Genomic DNA, 22,405 nt, shown 5'->3' with positions numbered 1-22,405 from the left:
GCCAGTTGTCATATTGGACACATTAGCAGAGGCTATAATTAAGATCAGAATTAGGGGACTTCTGGATATGTATGAATTACTCGAGTCTTTCTTTTCTCCTTCCCAAGGACCTCTTACAAATCCTTTAGGAGCAGAACATTGAATTAAACAGACTCCATCTGTTGATATGGTAGTTTGTTCTTATAGCACTCATTCATCCACATGCTTATATTCTGTTCCTACTGCTTTCCACCGCAAAACAATATCTAATCTTGCAAAATGCAAATGAAGGGTAAACAAGGTATAGAACAGCTTCCAGACAGCCAGAGATAAACTCGACATCCATCCGGAAAAAAGCCAACTCAGAAGAGATGTGACAAAGACCTATAAAATCACAACTAGTATGAAGAAAGAGAGCAAGGAATATTTTATATATTTTTGTAACAAAAGAATTAGAAATCTTCAAAGGAAATAATCAAAATGATTCAAAACAAGAAAATACTATTCTTTGTACCATAATGATAGAAGTGTGGTAATATTTACCAATGCATACAGGTTTATAGGTTTAAAAAGTAATTCAATAAGAAAAATAGAAAATAAAATTTTAAAGGATACAAAACACAGTAATATTACTTGTAACTAAGATGAACATTGCTAGGAGCTTGGAGAATATTACCCCCAAAAGAATCACAACATTCTTGCTTTATTATATTTCTAGCCCTTCAGTACTGGCCACTCTTTGAGAGTTTGGGTGTGATCCAGTGAGACAATTCAAATATCTACACACCGATGTCTACAAAGTCTACAGAACAAAGGCATGTGGCCTTTCAACACAGGCACCAGCATTTTAAATGTTGTTTTAAATATACAGGCTAGCATGCCCTTAAAATATAACGCTGTCAGGATGCTACTCTCATTAAGATTTCAGGATTTTTCCCAAACCAGTCATCTAACTTGATTCTCAAGTTGAAAATGTATGCAATGGTTTTAATTGTCACTTCACATATAAATGCTAGAGAATTTATTTCTAAGAATTCTACTAATATTACTGGTCTAAGGGCCTTAACAGAGCATGGATAAATTGGAAAAAAACGTGAGCAGTTTAGATAAGTCCTCTGACCAAAAGCTATTTCCTTTTGGTAAACAGTGCAAAAGCAGTATTCTACATAAAATCATATTACTAAGAAATCATGGTGCACGCCTAGATGAAAAGCATTAAGAACATCATAGTTCTGCTATCGCAGAACAATAAGGCAGAATAGGAGTCTGAAATACACTTTCAGTATATTTGTCTCATAATTTAGGTTGGGAGGGACATTTTCAGGTCATCTGGCTCAGCCCTATGCTTAACACAGGGCTAACTTCAAAGTTAGATGAGGTTTCTGTATTTGTCAGACATTCCATTAGAAAGCAGAAATCCTACTCTCAAACTGTAACATGACAAATCCTAGTGTGAACAACAGGAGAAAGAGTTCTGAGGGGTTTTCTTCTTATTTTTTTAAGAGAGATTCTCACTAAGTCTTACCACTGGAATGAGATGACTGAACTGGAGGAAAGAAAAAACAAAAAGTCGGAACCAGAAAAGGATATTGAATAGCACCCAAAGCCTTTTAGTGTTTGGCAAAGAAACTGGGGCAGGGAATTGTATGTAGATGTTTTTAAGGTTTACCATTGATCTACAGCACTCTTGCACCTTTTATTGATGCTGATGACACTCCACTGCAAAGCTGGCATGTTCCTTGCTTTAACTGTTATGTGGTCCCTGGACAGTTAAGACTGTAAACCAGAAGTGCCCAGAAGGTTGGAGTGCAAGGGTCAATGTACTTAAGTTAGTACATTCAACATTGGTCTTAGGCGCTAAGGTAATTGGCATACAAGCCACGTATTCCAAGATAAAAGCATCAAACTCTGCACTTTGGCAGAATGTTCTTTAGAGGCCATACCTAGAGGTAGCATCCAAATATTACTTCAGAGTACATACAGCATGGATATTAAAATTGATATAGTAACTTGATGACCACTGGCAGCAAAGAGTTCCATCAAGTCCTTAATAAACTCTTAACAAATCCTTCTTGTTACCTTGTTTTACAATCTTTTTTTATTTCAGGAAATAACTGTATAGGAAATAACTTACTAGTGAACTGCATTTCCAGTAAGAGACTGAAATTACAAATAATGTTTAGTGACTGATATTACAAAGCATTTCAAATGCTAACATTCTTTCTTTAAAGTTATAGTTAAAGAAATACATGATTTTTATGCATGTTACTCTGACATTGCCTGTCTTAAAAATAGCTTTTCTTCAAAGAGTTGGCAAAATAGGCAGCTAAGGTCAGTCAGATCACTTGCTGTTTCAGCAAATTGCTTAGAAGCTCCAAATTCTTGGGAGATTTTACTCCACTGATTACGAGGGAAACAAAGTAAGCATTGCAACTTTGAAAGGAATACCTCTTAGATAGTCTGATAGTTGCTTTCAACAAAGGATAGTAGGTCTATGACTCATAATGGATGGCCAAAGGCAATGTTTTTTGATTCTACTGACCTTTCAACACTCTATGGACAGGAAGTATAAATCTAGTAATTAAGTCACAGGCTGCTAGGCTAGACACTAGAAGACTGCTTTTTATAGGAAATAAAATGAAAGAGAGCAAATTAGTAATATAATATGGAATTTCACACAATAGTTTTAATTTTAATGAGCTCTTCTGTGAAGCTTAAATATTTGTAATAGCAAATGAAGATTGTTTTTAACTCTCTTACAGTCTAACTGCTCTCACAGGAACTCAAATAATGACAAAATCACAAGTTATAGACTAAGTGGTAAAAAAAAAATTTCTGTTCTAATATATTTGCCATACATTTCACTAAATACATGATTGATTACATCTATATACTTCATCATACTTATATCCTGCAGGTCAGTCAGCAGTATCATTACTTAGTAACACATATTTTGTTCAATGCCTAATTCAAAATATGTATGAAACAACCCTTTTTGTGTTAACATTTTTAGTACTGCATTAAATGAAACAAAAACATGAATTACGTTTCTTATAATGGATTTGATTTTCCCAGTCAGTTGTTATACTTCTTGTACCACTTCACCCAACAGATCTTCAATTCTGTTCTGATTACTGGGACAGCTTCAATAGGAAGAGTGATGCCAACCTGGAAGAGCTTATCCTGATACAATAGACAAAGTGTAGGTCAGCTGGGGAAGGACTGCGAATCCTGTTAAGAAGAGTAAGTGATTGAACTTAAGTTTCCCCATGTTTTAAGTACATTAATATACAAAGAATGCCCTTTATTTATTTCCTAGTTTATTTCTGTGGTTATGTTCACTGGTATGCTTTGAACAACACAAACATAACTGATTTTACAGCAGCAGAGCAGCCTCATACAACTAGATCCTGAATAGCCACACAATCTAGCCAATAACATGTTGTTAAAGCCCCTTTTTAAACTCTTCACTTGTAATGTTTTTCCTCATAATTTAAAAAACTTCTAATGTCAGAGGTCTTCTCCTCTGTCTTTATCAGTACTTCCCCACCAACCTGACTGCCAAGAGTTGTAAGGCAGTAAAAAGCAAAGGTGCAAAGAAGATTGAGAAAGACCACAGGCAGAAAAGAAACCGAAGAGAAAAGAAAACCACAAACTTTTATGATTGGATTTAAGACCAGAGTTCTTGAAGGTTTTTTGTCAATATATCCAGCCTTAAGAAACTGCAGGGACACCAGAGAAGTAATCACAGAAGCCACTCTCATGGGCTCACAGCCTGTAACAAGAATCGGCCATGTTGGAAGGTTTATGGAGACAGTACCTGTTTTTCAACATGTCAGTGGTTTCAACAATAACAAATCAAAGACCACTTCTCTCTTTTACCATGACAACACTGAGATAACATGTTGAAAGCCACTCAAAATAAAAATGAAAAATTGTATTTTGGGTTTAACAAATATGAGACAAGACGTATGAATAAGAAATACCTCAAAAAGAAACTGGTTTGAATCCTAGCAGTGTACATGGCATGAGTTGCTTTTATGTCAGCCACCTTCTCTGAACAGCTCCACTAGTCAGCTAACAGTTCATCTAATCCAGGCTGAGCTAAAGATCATACGTCTCATCCAACTTGCAGTCAGATGATCTAAAGAACCACCTGCTTTGCCTATACCATCTGAAAGACACGAAAAAAAGACAGTGACAGACTCGAAATTCTAATTCCTTTTAAATAGTAGTATCAACCTTGCACTGCAATATAGGATTATAATACTATAAATGTATGTTGAAAAAACCCTAATTATAGAATCATAGAATGGTTTGGGTTGGAGGGGACCTTAAAGATCATCTAGTTCCAAGCCCCCTGCCATGGGCACGGACACCTTCCACTAGACCAGGTTGCTCAAAGCCCCATCCAACCTGGCCTTGAACACTTCCAGGGATTGGCCAGTCACAACCTCTCTGGGCAACCTGTTCCAGTGCCTCACCACCCTCACAGTAAAAAATTTCTTCCTTACATCTAATCTAAATCTACCCTCTTTCAGTTCAAAATCATTACCCCTCATCCTATCACTACACTCCCTGATAAGAGTCCTTCCCCATCTTTCCTGTAGGCCCCCTTTAAGTACTGGAAGGTCACTATAAGGTCTCCCCAGAGCCTTCTCTCCTCTATTCTAAACAACCCCAACTCTCCAGCCTGTCCTCATCAGGGAGGTGCTCCAGCCCTCGATCATCTTTGTGGCCCTCCTCTGGAACTGCTCAAACAGGTCCACGTCTTTCTTATGCTGAGGGCCTCAGAGCTGAACACAGTACTTCAGGTGGGGTCTCACAACCTAACCTTGGACCTTCAAGATATCTATATGTGAGCATCACAGTAACTGTACACAAATAATTTCTGAATTTCAGAAAGTCTTACTCAGAAGTTTTTATAACATATGTATACACAAGAATAAAACCCATAGCAATCTCAACCATCATCCAGTTCCTTCTTCCCCCACAATTCAGATGGTAAAATTATGAGCTCTGGCAAAGGGCAGGCTGTTGAAAATACCTGTACAGAACAACTAAAAAAAAAAATCTAACTTACTGAAAGGTAAATAACCCTACTGGCTTGTTTGTCCATTTTTAAAATATCTGTACAAGACTTGAAAATAGACCTTCTACATAAACATGATATAAAGAGTTCTACAAGGCTGAGTTTTGCTACTTGGAAAGAAATAAGGCTTTGGTAAAAACACAGTATACCAATCAGAATGAAAACATATGACCATTTTGGCATAAACAGAGGCTGCAAATTCTTTCTTAGCATATCCAAATGGAGTACTGTGAATGTCAAGTCAAAATGATGCATTTATTTTAATGGAAGTTCTGCCATACTGAAAGAAAAAAAAAAAAGTTTAAGTTTCAGCAAGCTGTGTTTTCCTGACAAGAAAAGAAATATAAGCCAGCCCTTCAAAAAAACATTTGGTAAAACAGATAAATAATATGCAGGAAATAGAATGCCTTGATTTGGTGAAAAGCAAGTCAAGAGCACTGCTTTTGTTTTAAAAGTAATAATGGAAGAATAATCAACAGCAACAAAAGACTGCCTCAGTTCACAGATTTTTCAGGTTCTCAGAAGAAAATCACTTCCTTGTTCCTGCATGCATTTTCATGTCAGAAAGCTTCCTATTCTTCTATGGGTCTGTCATGGTTTAAACCCAGCCGGTAACAAAGAACCACACAGCCGCTTGCTCACTCATCCCCCCAGCCATGGTGGGATGAGGAGAAAATAGAAAGACAGGCTCATGGGTCGAGACAAGGACAGGGAGGGAATCACTCACCAATTATGGTCACGGGCAAAAGACAGGCTCAACTTGGGGAAGAAACAAAATCAATCTAATTTACTACCAATCAAATCAAAACAAGGATATTGAGAAGTAAAACCAAAGAGTTCCAACAAGTCCTTAACACCTTCCCCCCACCCCTCCCTCCTTCCTGGCTCAACCCCACTCCTGGTTGTCTCCACCTCCTCCCCCCGGCAGCACAGTGGACGGGGAATGGGGTTTGCGGTCAGTTCATCACAGCTTGTCTCTGCCGCTCCTTCCTCCTCAGGGGCAGGACTCCTCACACTTTCCCTGCTCCAGCATGGGGTCCCTCCCACGGGAGACAGTCCCCCATGAACTTCTCCGAGTCCTTCCCACAGGCTGCAGTCCTTCACGAACTTCTCTGGCACAGGTCCTTCCCGCGGGATGATCTTCAGTCACAGTCTGCTCCAGCGCGGGCTTTCCCATGGAGTCACGGCCATCTTAGGGGGCATCCACCTGCTCCGGCGTGGGCTCCTCCCTGGGCTGCAGGTGGGCATCTGCTCCCCCGCTCCCCTCCATGGGCTGGGGGGGACAGCCTGCCGTCTCACCACGGGTTGCAGGGGCATCCCCTCCTCCGGCGCACCTCCTCCCCTCCTTCTTCACTGACCTCGGTGTCTGCAGAGGTGTTCCTCTCACATTCCAATCCCAATACTCTCTGTAGGTTCCCCTTCTTAAATACGTTATCCCAGAGGTGCTACCACCATCACTCATTGGGTCGGCCTGGGTCAGAGGTGGGTCTGTCTTGGAGCTGGGGAAGCTTCTAGCAGCTTCTCACAGGAGCCGTCCCTGCAGCCCCTCCCCCGCTACCAAAAAAAATGTGCCACACAAACCCATAACAGGGTTGTTCCAAACTCAGTGTATGTGAATACCAGATGACAGGTTTTAAATACATTTTGGATGAACTGGAGGCTTTCATACTCAAATATACCCTAAGTCTATGATCTCTGTCAAGGGATACTAAACTATCAAATTGCTCCAAGCAGCGATGCAGCAGCCCTAAACAGCTTATCTGCAAATCATAAACAATTTGGCTTCACACACATTTGTTTGTATAAAGATGGCTATTATTTTGCCCACCAGGGTATGGTCTGTCTTCCAGATAGAAACAATGGAAAAATCCTGAATGGCATCAATGTTGTTCTTCGTCCCAGGACATTTAAACTGTGTATGGGATCCACTGTTGACCAGCAAACTTTAAACACTGTCTCTGGCAATATTCTTGTATCCAACACAAGATGTTTGAATGCATGGACAACTACACAAATGAAAAAACTGGTTGGATAGTCAGGCTCAGAGGGTAGTGGTTAATGTGTCAAACTCTACCAGAAGGCCAGCAACAAGTGGAGTACCACAGGGGTCTGTATTGGGATCTCTCCTCTCCATCTTCCCAATCAATGACACAGAGGAGGCAAGAGATTAGGCTCTCCTTGAGTCTGCAGATGACACCGAACTGGAGGGAGTTCGGTAGATATGCTTGAGGGTGAAGCTGCTAGTCAGAGGGACCTGGACAGGCCAAAGGAATGGCCAAACACAAACTGTAAGATATGAAAAAATGACAAAGGCCAAGCCCTGCAGCTGGGAAAGAAGAACGCCTGGCACCATTACAGGCTGGCGATGGAGTGCCTGGGGAGCAGCTCTTCTGGGAAAGACCTGTCTTGGCAAACAGCAAGCTGAAATAAGCCAGCAGTGTATCCTGGCAGCAAAGGCAGCCAGCACCACCTTAGGCCATATGGAGCACAGCCAGTAGACCAGGAAAATTATTATTACCCTTCAGCACTTTATCCCAGTACTTGCTAGTTGGCATCTAGAGTAGCACATCCTATTTTGCCACCTCCTCCACTAAAAGAAAGCCATTGATAAACTGGACTATGCTCAATGGAGAGTCACCAAGATGGTCAGGGGTCAGAGCACACACCCTGTGACACACAATGAACATTTAAATTGAAACAAGAAAGGTTGTGACTGGATATAAGGTAATTTCTTTTCACCCTAAGGGCCAGTCCAGCACTGGAACAGGTTGCTCAGACAGGTTATGCAGACTCCATCCTTGGACGTTTTCAAGCCCAGACTGGGTAAAGTCCAACTTACAGCCTATCCTGCTTTGAGCAGGGAGTTGGCCTCTTGAAGCCCATTCTAACCTGAACCATTACATGATTCTATGATAATCGCTAAATTTGAAACTGATCTAAACAATCAGTCTCAAGATCTAAAGATTTAAGTCGTAACAGGCATCAGAAAAGCATTTCTATGTAAATATTATTGCCATTCATTCACTTAAGTGGGAAGAAATCCTTTCACTAGAATTTTTACTAAAAACCACTTTGCACTATGGTTTTGGATTGTCTACTGACTTGAACAATGCTTGAAATGGCCTCATGTATAATCCATCATATAACATCACAAATGCACAAGCCATCATAGGCCCCCAGAGACTAGTTAGACTTTTGTAAGCATTCAGCTGTGTACCTTAGACATTTTGATTAAGACACTAAAAAGATACAAAAAGAAAAGTGCTCCTAGTCCTTCAATCACAAGGATGTTAAAAAATATCTGTCAGTGTTGGAGGCTTGCTTTTGATGACATTATTTCATCATCATCTTGTGTATTAGTACTTCACAGAACAGAAATACTTAGAACAGAAATGCTTATTCACTGCATCTGCCTTTTTGTAAAAGACAGATATTTCCTTAAAAGGTTGGGTTTTTTTCAGGTGATTTTTTAATGGCGAAAGACAATGCTGTGTCTTTGAAAATACCCAGCCAAACCAGCTTAACAGACTTTTTTTGTTCTTCTCTGGGTTTGGGGTTTATTTGGTGTTTTCTTTCTTTTTTTTTTTCCCCAAGACATCTTTTCAATAAACTGTGACTTCACTTTACAAGAGGAAACTGTAGCTTCTGGAAAAGGAGCAAAAGGTTATTTGTACTTTTCTAGCTATGTACCTGGTCTTCAGCTACATTCAGTCCACCAGTTGAAATCCGTACTAAACAGGCATTCTGGGAAATGTAAATCCTGACAGAAACAGAAAGTATATATATAAATAAAATGTCTAAATTATCTTTATTAACCTTAGCCTGTACTTCAATCTTCTATCTTCATAGCAATTACTAGAATTAATTTACCTTAATAACTCAAAGTACCCTTTAGTGCCTTAACACATTCTTTTGTCTCCAACAAGTTAGAAAGAAAAGTTTGATTAGAACCTGTCAAAACATTACTTAATAAAATAGTACAGCAAGGCTTGATTTACGAAATGGCATTTATTATAAATTAGCTCTGCATCTGTACGATATAAATGAATTTGCAGACCTAGGGTGACACCAAGGTCCATGAAATTAGACATCTTTATACCAGAGATATAATTACACAGAACATAAACTTGTGGCAAGACAAAACAAAACTCTCAAGAACAAAAAGAAGACTGGAGAAAAAAAAGGATTTTACTTATTCTTTTGCCAACAGAAGTTCAAACACATAAAGGACTCTAGCAGAAGAGAAAGTCAGGCTGTTGAAGCAGTGGAACAACAGAGGCCTCAAAACATATTTAATCTAACCTGATACATCACTTACATCCAGACAACCTTTTGTTCTCGTTAACCTGCTCATGCAATTCTCCCTGAAAAAAAGTAGTCAGCCACTCTCGGCAGCAACCCAAAAGCACTACCACATGCATATATGTATGCACTCACACAAGGTTTCTTTATCTTTAGTCTTTCTTTATCTTTCAGCTGTGAAATCAGAACATTTTCCTGAATTATGGCTTTCTTAACTAGTTAAGGCAGTTTTCGTGGGTTCTGAGAACCACTTTAACTGAAAAACAGTGAGAAACACATTATTCATGTTTTACTATGGTAGATGGCTACTCTTAGAATGATTGGCTTTATTTTTAATTAATTCCTGGGATGTGTTGTTTTTTTGTTGTTTTTGTGGGTTTTTTTTAAGATCCTAATGAATGCTTTGGTACCTCTTCAGTTTTAGATATTTGCACCATAGCTGCAATCAATTCAGTGAAAAATAGCTGTCTAAAGTTGGTTACAATATTACAGAGAAGCTACATTTAAATATATTTATTTAGGAAAAAAAACTCCACACCAAAAAACCCCCTGACAATTACTAAGTTTAGCCTTGACCTTCACTGACACCTAAGAAACCTAACATATATTTCTCCATCTTAAATAAGCAACATACATCTTTGTTTTGGATTCTTTTTCAGACGTTTGTTTGTTCATATTATTTTTTTCTCTCTTGTCCAAAACATGTGCTGGAAGGATCTTGCGAGTGCCTGAAATACTGTTCCCATTCTTCTTTTCTGTCTCTCAAGCACTCACCCTGCCATTACAGTGAACACTACTTGCTTTCCCATGTGCTGTGTAAAAATTTAAAGTGATTTGGATCTCTCTCTAAATTATTTGATAGAGACTTAAGAATTTGACATTCATATTGGTGCTACATAGAAAAAGGGCCCTAAACAATTATTCTGTTTCTCTCAGTGATCAGTATAATACATGTCAGTGCAAAATGGAAAAGAGCATGAAGTATATATTTTGGGAAAAACATGCCTGTAGAAAAAGCTTTCTGTAACTAAAAAACTGGCACCTGACACCTGGAACACATCATGACTGAATACGGGAACTTCAAAGGACAGATGAACCACCACAAGATACAATTCTTATATTCCTATAATTTATTTTATTTTCCCCTTGAAAATAAATGTTACTAAAACAGATTTTTAAGATGTGCATTTTTCTATGAAATCATTCTTCAGAAATAGATACATTCAAGTTGGAGCTTAGAACAGCTTTACTTGAAAGAAAACATAAAATTATGAAAATTCTGCACATGTTTATGATACATGCTATCCAAGGAATTCAAAGTACTTTAAAATATCTCTTTGAAGTTGGAATCTGAATGTAAAGTTTAAAAGTCAGAATTTACTTCTGAAATATTTACACTGATATTTCCAGTGAAATTATTTAAATAACTCCCCAATATGTGCTTATTTAAAATTCATTTATTCTTCTTAAAATCATTACAAGTAAGCACACATTAGCACTTAGAGGAAAATACTACTTACAACAGTATTGTAAAGTTCGGTACTTTAAAAAATATCCACTAAATCAATCTAGATTTTCCTTATTCTTTAAACATTTATTAGTTTTATGTGCAGGTCAGATATTTCAAAACTATACAAAGTATAGTTTATATTAAAAATTCAAGCTATTGATAAAAACAAGTGAAATTAATGTTATACTTGGAAATGAATCCTCCCCCACCCTGAAACAGAGTTGATTCTATTAAAAGTGATAAATGAAATGGAAATTAAAATTTTAATGAGGTGCTTGTTAATCCATTTGTTCACATCTAATTTGAACTTGGTTAAATTGCTACTTATTATGAATACTATAGATATGATTCCTTCTAAATCTCAAGGGCAAACAAAATGTTAGAGGACTGCTTGTCCCAAGATAGGTCCACAGTATATTATCCAAGCTTCTGAAATTAAGCACTGGAGCTATTTCCTGTGATACATTTCATTTAAGAAAATTAATGACATTTTAAAGCAGTTGGTTAAGTCCTTTGACATGGTAATTGTCCATACCAGAACAATAGAAGAAATATAACCAAAAGGAGACTGCCTACCTGCCGTTGATCATTTCCAAGACTGGAGGGTTTATTTGTACCTATTGCAATTCCCAAGGACTTTATCAAGCACTATCATTTCTCTTAGTAGGATTTGGGGTCATTTTATCTTATTTATTTCTACTTGATGTGTGTACAAGAATTTGGTACAGACACATATCAATGATTTTTTCTGCTTGACTTTAACAAGCAGTAAAAAAATATAACCTCACCTAGAAGACAGCACCGGAATTACAATAGAGATAGCATAGCTCTGGATGTGATTTTTACAAAAAAACAAAATACAGAGCAATTGCAGTAATGAATAATGCACAATTTTATAATAATTCCATAAAAATTTGTATATTAAAAGGAAAATGCGCAGGACTATGAACAAAGAAATGCTACAATCAAGGTTGCATAGACAAGTCCCAAAATGGGTCCCTTCGACTTATGTATTATAATACCTCCTTTATTTAAATGGTCACATATGATTTTTCAAATAGGTCAATGTGTTTATTTTTAACCCACAACCTTAAATTCATTTAAAACAAGTAGCACTTTGTAATATTTCATTCAACATTGCAACTTTGCGTTTGTCTTATCGTCAGGATGTTAACAATAACAGAACACTTACATTTCTTAACATTAGTGCAAGTCAGCTGAGTTCAAGTTATAGAGTTTGGAAGTTTTGCTTTATATATGATAAACTCACTGGACTGTATTTTAACGTTACTAACATCATTTGCTACACTTCTGAGAATCTCATCATATAATACACTATATCTGTAATATGATTCAATAAATTGCTATCTTAAAAAATAGCTATGTTTCTTGACATGAGAGTCCATTTTTTAAGGCTTTCCTGAAGTTTCTTTTTTTTCTGAAGAGTTTATGTCCAGCTACGTTCATGGACAGTCTATGTAGCTTGTTCTGGTGACCATGTAATATTTAACCTAAAAAGGCTTTTTCCTTTCTTGGCACTTTCACCAGTATATGTTATCAGAAAATAAAATTTTAGGAACCACCTACTTCTTTATACAGAAATAATTCACCAAATTATCAAACCCAAAACTCACCAAAGAACAATCCTTAGTGAATTCTACTAATGATGTACTTACAGTCTGATAGTTGACCTTTCAGCATAACCTGTTGTCTTGCTTTACTAAATCTTTAGCCACCTTAAATTCCTTTCTGTTCTCTCCACTTCATATTTTCCCAACTGTATCCTCTAAAACTTAATCAGAATTCTAAATCATCTTAGGTATGTCTGTTGTGCCACAATCTAGGAAAAGGAAAAGGAAAAGATATAGAGGAAGGATCCTTTTAGATGAAATCTAGAAGAAAGGTTTGGCACATATTGCCCTCATTTTACTACCTCTTCTGAGCAATAGGATTTGATTTTTCCTCTTCCTAGTACGGTTTGTATTTAATTCCCAATCTCAAATAATCTAAACAAAATACATTAGGAATAAAGTTTAAAATTGCAAGGAAAGACACTGTTTTGATAATCAGCAAACCTCAGTTAAATAAAGGCAGTTTAATTTTGGGGCACCCACTTAGATAAGAAAGAAAAACACATTGACAAAACAGTAGCTATTTAATAGTACTGATACTACTTTATGCGAACATGTTTCACTCAGTACTGAAGTGAACTCGAAGCACTTACAAATTCATATATCCTATCTCAGTGGAGGAGGGTGTAATGAACAGCTGCAGGGTAATAAATCTCTAAAACCACAACATACGTTTTGTAAGTAAGCATCTGTTTACACAGTTACAACCTTACTCTGTCCATTCCCCAGGTACCCTCTTCTCTTATAATATAAGTTGTTCTTTGTGACTTCCAAAGAATGTGAATGCACATCTACTATGACAGTAAATCTGGATACTTGTCATGAAGGAGAATTCCCTCAAATTGACTTAGAATCATATTAATTTTTGCTTTGTTCCAGTTTTCTTGCAACAAATGCTAACATACAGATTGAAGGGAGAAGGGATACCAAAGAAAGGAAGAACAGAGCACTGGAGTGCACTGTCATATCCCCCAAGCCCCTGCATCTATGATATGAAAAACCATTTCTGGAAATATTTATATGTTGAATAAATAGCTTAGTCTAACTTTGTTTACCTATTTTGATACATACAATTTATACAATTCAATTCCCTATATTAGATAAAAAATGTTACACAGATTAACAGATTTCTCACGGAACCTATTGACACAAATCCCCTTCTCTGTCATATTGCCCTGAATATATGAAAATGTATTTTCTTTTCCAGAAAGCATTTTAAAAAATCCTACCGGAATCCAACTCAAAGCAAGTTCATACACGATCAGGGAGAGTCAAGGGTTAAGTAGGCAGTAGCCAACTGCTGAGTCCCATGCTCAGAGGACTTTGAACTAAGCAGCTGCACACCTGCACATTCAAAATGGCCCATCTGGAAAGTAGATCATCACATGAGAAAAAAGGCAGGTGAACTAAGGGGCACACATAGGGTTGGAAGTTTTACCTATGAAGAGTAATTTTTCATGACTGCTGAGATTTTTGTTGTGGTTTTCCTAAGTTTTTTTTGAGGATTGCACTATACTGGAGGCAGCTTCAGTGAATAAAATATGTATGTTCTAACATTGTGCTAACAACTACAGCATACCAAGTGTAAGCAAAAGTTTCAAAGCCAAGCTGCGCTGTTAAGTACTGGGGATGAGAAGCTGAACGTTCTTTGCAAATTTTAGACTCAAAGAGGACAAGCTCAGGATTTCCATTAAATTACAGAGAGACTGCTAGAGACAGCCAAACACCTGCAGTGGAGTAAATCAGTGGGATTGAGAAGAAGCCTCTAAGAGCAGTCAGTCATGGGTAGAAAAATCTTCTGTCTAATGTTGTAGTTCAGTATATTGAAGAGTAATATTCTCCTAGAACAAGATTTAAGTGGCAAGTCTGAATTCAGTTGACATCCTACCTTCCCCCAGGTTTGAGTCCCACTGCCTGCATTTCTACACAAATATGCACACAGCAGTCAATCTGCAAATGCACAATAAATTCACTGAGTCCTGACAACATTTGATTTATAAAGTTCAACTGTACTCTGTGTGCACAGTAAATATCTAATCCCTTCCCATAACTGAGGAGTAAACAACAAAGAAATAGGTAAGAGCAGACTGCCTTCCTCAAAGTAATTCATTCAGCCCACAGCTAGTTTTTGGCTGACATCTTTTTTGACAACATATCAAACTTCAGCAACTGATGCAAGGTAGATGAATAACACTGGTGGCAGCAGCTAACCCTTTCCATCACTCCTCCAAGTAGCCAATCCCATTGTGCTTCACAGAAGATAATAACTAAAGGCAAACTACAGAGCAATCCAACTGTGTGGGCACGTTGGATGCAAATGAATCCTGAAGGTGAAGCACCATGATACAGGTGGAGCATCTGCCTTTCTTTGTTCCTGATTTTTTTGAGCACTTCTGACCAAAAATCATCTTCTGGGTTTATATTCTTGCATTAGCTTTAGAGCAGAAACCTGATCCATGACCACAAATTATTTGATAATAACCCACACCAATAATCTATTGTTTGTTATTGCTAAGAAGAGCTCTCCCTTGCTGCTGATCTGGGGAGGGGGGAATTACTTCAGTACTACCAAAGAGATAAGCTCATTAGCACTATCACTTCTCAGTCCTATGCTATGTAATGCTTCCTATCACTCCAGTCAGGCTCTCTTGAAAGGATATCGTCTTTCACAGGTGGTGGGGAAGTGCTGGTGCACTTTAATCTGGCTGCATTTATATTGGAAATCCCTACAAACAATGTGGAAGTGTTTTCACTAAGAAAGAACAATTACAGTTCACCATAGGTCAAAAGGCCACATATTATAGGTGTTCAATATTATTATTCATTTAATCCTTTTCAAATCCAATAAACATCATTGAAGAAAATGATAAATATTTATGCTTTCAACAGTGAAAGGTCAAATTTTTTTTTCTGCTTTTCATCTCTCAATATTAATGCATACTCAAAAGGAATATATTTTATTAAAAAACAAAACAAAACAAAACAAAACTCAGCAGAAATTGAAACTTGCAGAGAAATTACAGATTCCTTCACCAAACCATATTAAAATAACTATTTTAACCTTTACAGCAACCACCAGCCATCAACAACTTCAGTAACAGTAAGCAAAATCTGTCAAAACACTGTATATTAATCACTTTCTAAGCTACACATGCTTATGTATCCTAAGTCATCATTACTGAAAATCCTAGCAGTCTCTGTAAACATAAGAAATTCTAGTTTCATTTTCATGTTCATCCTCTGAAAATTAGACTTATCAAATTCCATCTTTGGAAAAAGATACCAAGATTAACAAAAATCAGCCATGAATGATGTGCACAGCATTGAAAAAGATGTGTTGCGAAAATTCTCTCAGATGAAAAAAGAATTCGACAGTTAGATGCAAAAGATGATCATTCAATGGGAAAGAAATCTCTTTTTAGCCCATTTTCTGTTCTTAATAACAGAAATATTTAACAGCAGATCAAAACCTAAATTATGTAAATGATACCACCACATACCTGAGAATTTTGGCAGACACGGGTTATGAGGATGGAGCAGAGGGACCAGGCTAAAGTACACTTCAGCCTTCAAGGTGGGGACTGCAAGGTGCAACCAAATGATTTGTGGATGCCAGGCTACTTCACGTACATTCATGTGGAACTTTAACACTTTCCCATTAAACTGAAAAGGTAAAAAAAAAGAAAAAAAAAGTGAGGAGGAGTATAGACATACCCTTTAAGGATTTTCTCTTTCTTTGGCCCTCAATTCAGAAAAGGTACAAACATAAACAATATCCAAAGGGTGCTGGATGTATTAGTCAAAGGTGGGGAGGAAGAGCACAAGTATGTGGGGCAGTATTTTGGTATGAGTGAGTAGGTTTCCCACCTACAGATTTTAAGCACCAGATATCACAAATGGAGATTGTGTTTTTCACAGAAAAGGGTTATTTGATTTAGTCAAGTGCAGGAATCCCTCTAAGACCCCCAACAACCACAGCATCTGTGCGTAGTCAGGGACATTAACTCCACTGCTCCAAGATTTCAGATTATATTATGGAAAGCAAACGCATACAATTTTCTCAAATCTCAATATATTTGAGAGACAGCAGAAATACACATAATACTCTGTTTTATTTGCCATGCAATTATACATAAGTTATAATCAGCGCTTTCATCCCGTGTCTAAACAGGGCACAGAGGAGTTGCAAGGACATGGCTGAATGTAACCTACAACACAGTATTTATCTAAGTGAATAATAACATGAATTCAGGGGCATCTATTGCAAGTAGAAGCTAGTTGGGTATTTTTCTCAAAATCAAAAAGGATAAACTCTGTAGGAGGGGACACACTGAGAATATATACACAAGGTAGATTAAACTGATCAAAGATGTGCTGCCTTAAAAAAACTGCAATCCTCATGTTGTAGAAGGTGTTGAGAAAGTCCTTGTGCTGCAGTAGTCATCATGTGCCCACATGAAGAATATCAATTTCATTTTTCTGGACTTTTAGCCAGATAAGCAAGCTTCTCTGTGTTACTGTGTAGAAGAGAAAAGAAAGACAGCAAGCAATGCTTTAAGCTAACTATGAAGTTACACCCTTAAACTGTTTTCCTTATTGTTACAGAAAATGGTCCTGCTGTTTACAGCAGGCCTGTTTCCTGCAGATGAAGGAAAAGAGACCACACATTTGACACAAATATTTTGCACTGGACATCAGTACTCTATACTTACATGGCTGTGTTACATTGGAAAGGGATGGAACTAGCTCAGTCCTTAAGTAAAGCACAAGAAGACATCATGAAGAACTGTAGTTCATGCAGGACCACAAATCAGGTCCATCGTGACATGGAACTTCAAGACAGAATTGCACCTGAGTGTAATTAAGGATTGTCATTATAATTAAGGTTAATAATTGTGCCCCATTAAATAAGAACTGACAGACAGACAGGCTTTTGCAGCAAGAAAATTGCCTAGCATTTGAAGCTGGCAGCTTGCAGCTCACTTAAAAAGAACACGTGGATGCGAGAAGTCAATGAGTCAGAACAGAAAAAGGTAAAATTGCAAAGAAAAACTGCAACGGTTCAAAGCAGGATTGACAGCCATGACTGTTGCACCTTAGAAGTCTTTTTTAAAGCCTGTAGTCTAAGAAAGTAACGCATCATACCTGTTCACAGAAACTGTTGGTGGCAAGTCAATCCACTTTTTCTTGGTACACCTCTGCAATTTCCACTTGAGAATTTAAGGGTGGCTGTTTGGTTTTTTTTATTATTATTATTTTTCAGACAAGACTCACATGACATGGAATTTTCATTTCTTTCTCCATATTCAGATGCATATTTCTGGCACATATCATGGATCAGGAAGTGGGTCTGCTTCAGATAACACATTACCCTATGACTTTCAGCTTGTGGGTGGGTTTGAGATCAAACAACTAGGTAAAATCAAGTCAATCATGGTTGCACCAGAAATCTAAAGGAACAACATGAAGGCCTGGTCCAGAACTGTTTATATATTTAGGAATAACTGGATATATGTGTTCAACAAGACAAATCAGCACCATGATCTTTGGGAGACAAAGTAGATGAGAAAGGCATTACCGAAGCAGCTGTAGTTTGCGTTCAAATGCGCACGGTGCACGCACACATCTGTGATAGAAGAGTAATGGCCAATTACTACCAACTGCCATTTAATTAAAAATTACAAGGTAATGGGAGGAGGACACGGACATACAAATTCTTTCCTGGGTCACTGCACCATTTTCAGTGTTAGGATACAAGGGAAATTCCACTTACAGTCAAACGTACCCAGAGTACTGAACTGCAGCATGTACTTGAAAGAGAAATTACATACTTAATATTGACCAAATCACTGAAAATTAGAACATGATCAATAATCAATTTAATAATAATAATAATCTCCCTTCCAGTGGCACATAACTGAAGTACTGTGTTTGTCAACATTAAACAGAAAACTAAGTCCTTTAAACTTAGTGAGTACCTTCAAACTTGCTTTCTGCGCTATAACATCCCTTTTTCAAGTAACATAGGTGTTATAAGGGAATTATGGCCTGGAAGATGCAAGGTAACATCCAAGAAAATGTCTGCTTGGCTTAGGGAAGGGGTAGAAAATACCCCTTCTCCAAGAACTTGCAGCAAACCCACTCTCATTTCTGCAACTTCAGGGGATAGAAAGAAATGGACACACGCATAGACAATCAGTTGCAAAGATGCCATACTGTCCTGAAAAGGTGACAGAAATATGATAACAGCTAACATTGTCAACAATATATTTGGCCATGCAGCAGGAATGTTCCAGGATATTCACAGTTCAGGAGAGCTCTCACTTGTTTTTACAGTGTTGTGTTATGGACTTTTTTGATATAGATTGTGTGAGCTGGTGGCCTTATCTTCATCAGAGATGCTGAACAAAGCCACTGTGATAGCAAATGCATGAGCTATCCTGGAAAGCAGTCCAAAATAGCCAATAAAAAGGAGTTGTCTCAGTTGGTTGATGGAGCAGATAGAAAGTGCTGCCTACTGTCAGGATTTTGGAGCTCTGCTAGGCTTCTCCTATTTGCACATATGAACAAACCCCTTCAAACTGATTACAGCCTCCAGCAGTGAAAAAAAACACCCATGTTGTGCTGATCAAAATCCCCATGATTTTAGTCTTACTGTTTTGACAAGACGAGCTGCTTCAAGGGCATAAATGGAATAAAGTCTGACTCAGGTGAGTATGAAATGGAGGCCTAACTATTACAATTAACATTTGCCTCATAACAATTAACTCCTCCTTTCCTACATAAACATAGCTGATTTTATTTTCTGGTTTGCAGGAAGGAGACAGCAGTAAATAATATGTTCCCAATTCAGTGGCTATAAAAAGAGTTGAGAAGGCTAAGCAGACTGCATGCAAGAAATATACCCTCTGCTGTACTAGAAGCAGTATGATTGTTGGCACGTATCATACTTATCATCTCCATCCAGGCAGCCACAGCTATTTAATGTCCTGTGTCACCGCTTAGACTTAAGAACTCCAGAACATGGAGCTCAAGGAACACAGATGCATTCTTGGTTACCTCGTATATTTGTGTTTCATAAAAACACCATCTTATCTCTCCAGTGTTGAGTTGGGCTGGGTATCGAAGTATGCTACCCGACATGAAGGCTGAATGATTTTTTTGCCTTTTTTTTTTTTTTTTTTTTTTTTTTTTTTTAAGGAACGTTGCATAAAAGAAGGTCGATGTAGTACCATGGTTATTTCTCATGGGATAATACAATGCACACTGGTAGAGCAGTTCACAAATTATGATATGCCTTTATTGGATTTGGGGTATGATCTTTGAGTAACTTTATGAATCTAATGTCCTGAATAACATGTATTGGAAAGTGCAGCCATGCTTCATGTTACATCCCCAGGCATGGTCAAACGCATCCAGTTCTGAGTTTCAAGAAAAGCTTATTCCTTTTCAACTGCACTGAAAAGACTTCCTTTTGGCTGAAAATTAGACTAAAGTGTCTAATGTTCCCAATTAAGATAGATTAAGCTCTGTATATATGAACTGGAGAGAAACAAAATTAATGCCTGCCATTCAAACCACATATTTCACTATCTGTGTCATCATTTGTGCCTAAGTCAGAGAGACAATTTCAGATAGCTAACTCACTAATACAGAATTCAAAGATCAATGACATCAAATCAGCAGCATCATATGGTTAATTTAGAGTCTCTCTTGGGATATGGGTTTGGTTGGTGGAATTCTTATATATCAACCTCTCGATTTCTGCATAGCATGTCCATTCTGTGCACAAAGAATATGAAAACAAGTTTGGTATTAGAATCCTTAATCATATGAAACTCAAACCTAAAGCAAAATGTAAACAACTTCTTTGGAAACAGAAAAACCACGAGAAACTTACGCCAAGCTGCATCAAGAAACCAATAAAGTGGCTTACATGGGGATATCTTCCTTTCAGAATAGACTAATGCACAGCTCTGGAAAACAGTTTTGCAAAAAGAACACAGAGTCCAAAACCTGGTGAAGGAGACAGACCTCCTGCCTTTTTGATTTTTAGAAGTTAAATGTCAGGATTTTCTAATTTTAACACATCAACAGAGTGGCAATAAAAGAAAAGACTTTCTTTATTTGACTTCTAAGAAAAGGTTTAGAAAATCTTAAGTTGGCCTGACCACCACTCCCTAATGATACCTCACACCAAAACATCATCACCCATGACCCTGAGACTAAAAGTCTCATGCTCTACCAACTGAGCTAGCCGGGCTCTTAATGTCATATAACAGTCAACAGTATTTCAAGAGCCACATCGCAACTGGTCAAACTGTTGATTGAGCCTAATGAATTCATCACCTGTCCAAATAATAAATGCATGTGTGAATTGGTGTCTGTACTAAGTTTAAAGATAAAACACAACTACTCTCTATTATGAGTTACTATGCTTGACACCAGCATCACAAAAAAAATTGTGGGAAAAGAGCTAATTATCAGGAAACACTCTGACTCTCAAATTAATGCCACAACATCAGTTTATAAGTGTCTGTAACAGTGGCAACCTACATCTGTATGCTGTAACTGTAAAGTTTATACCTGAAGTTGTACAGCAAAAAGTCATTTATGCATTCAGGAGTTACTTCCACATTGCTTACATATTGTTACAGAGGAATACCACTAATGTACATGCATGAACACTCAGAATAGTTGAACTACAACTACTCCTTCTTCCCTTTGTTGCACTGTCACTATGCATCTTTGAAATAACATGGAAACCCTAATCACAGGCCCATACCAATGCACCTGAAGTATTTCCTAACACTTCATCCATCCATGAGGAAATGGTAAAAGTTCACTGTGAAGAAGTGTTCACATGCACTGATAAGTAAGCGTAAGTAAGTGTACTGAGAAGGCCAACGGAAGTGATTAGAGAGGTGGCAATGTTGACATGGAAAGAAAAACATTTGAAAATTAAAAATACACAATTTCACTACAGAAGGAGTCATCATAGACAGCCACTGTGATACTAATAATTACACATAATATTTATATGACTGATTTTTAGAATTATTAAAGAATTACATTGAAAAGAAAAAGAAATTACAAGGAGTAATAAAAAAAAAACCAAACAAGTAAAGAAAACACTGCAGCTGAGTATCATGAAAAACTACTTGGCAATGAGGTCTGCAAAGCAGTACAAAAGCATCCCATGGGAGGTAGTGGAATCTCCATCATTTGGGATATTTAAAACCAAACTGGACAAAATGTTGGAAAATGTTCTGTAGGGAATAGTCCTGAATTTGTAAGGAGACAGACTGGATGATCTAACAGGTCTTTTTCCATCTGTAACGTCTATTACTCTGTAATTGTCTCATGTCCTCAGTCCACACATTAAGCAATCGTCACATAGCTCCAGTGCCAAATGGTTTGGTTCCAAAGCTCCCACTCTTTCTTTACTCATCATTTAAGACTAGCAGAGCAAATCCTACTTAGGAATGAAAATGTTCATAACAACATCAACAACAAGGAAAAGAAGTAGTTCTGAGGCCAAACCATGTCATTTCTCTCACACCAGCAGTTCTCAAGCTGTGCTAATATGTACCATTCATAGAAGGGTACCATTAGTAGAATACAGCTTCAAAATGGTATGCAGCACATCTCAATGCTTCTGCTTTTTAGTATGACTTGTATTTGTGAAATCAGCATTTGTTAAATCCTGTTGCAAACTACGAGCATCTCAGAAACTGATGAAAAATAATTCTGTAAAATTTCAACCCAGTTTTCTCAAGCTGTATGTTGATGACAGTTTCTTTCAGCTACAATAATAATCTAAGCAGTATCTACTTCTGCCTTATCCTCATCACTCAAACTAGACTGTTTACAAGTCTTATTTACATATTG

The 22,405-nt window shown here is 37.5% G+C and overlaps 1 long non-coding RNA gene across 1 annotated transcript in view; it reads right to left on the bottom strand.

The window, feature by feature from the left end:
• The window catches only part of LOC128142453 (uncharacterized), a 45,252-nt gene extending 27,880 nt beyond the window's left edge, over positions 1 to 17,372 (bottom strand). The window contains exon 1 of the long non-coding RNA XR_008235404.1: positions 16,015 to 17,372. This is a non-coding gene — a long non-coding RNA (uncharacterized LOC128142453). The remainder of the gene's footprint in view (positions 1 to 16,014) is intronic.
• Between the last annotated feature and the right edge of the window lie 5,033 nt (positions 17,373 to 22,405).

Source organism: Harpia harpyja, chromosome 5 (genome assembly GCF_026419915.1).
Source record: "Harpia harpyja isolate bHarHar1 chromosome 5, bHarHar1 primary haplotype, whole genome shotgun sequence".
Classification (NCBI taxonomy): Eukaryota; Metazoa; Chordata; class Aves; order Accipitriformes; family Accipitridae; genus Harpia; species Harpia harpyja.
Note: the sequence above shows the minus strand (reverse complement) of the source record. Positions and strands in the feature narration are given on the sequence as shown.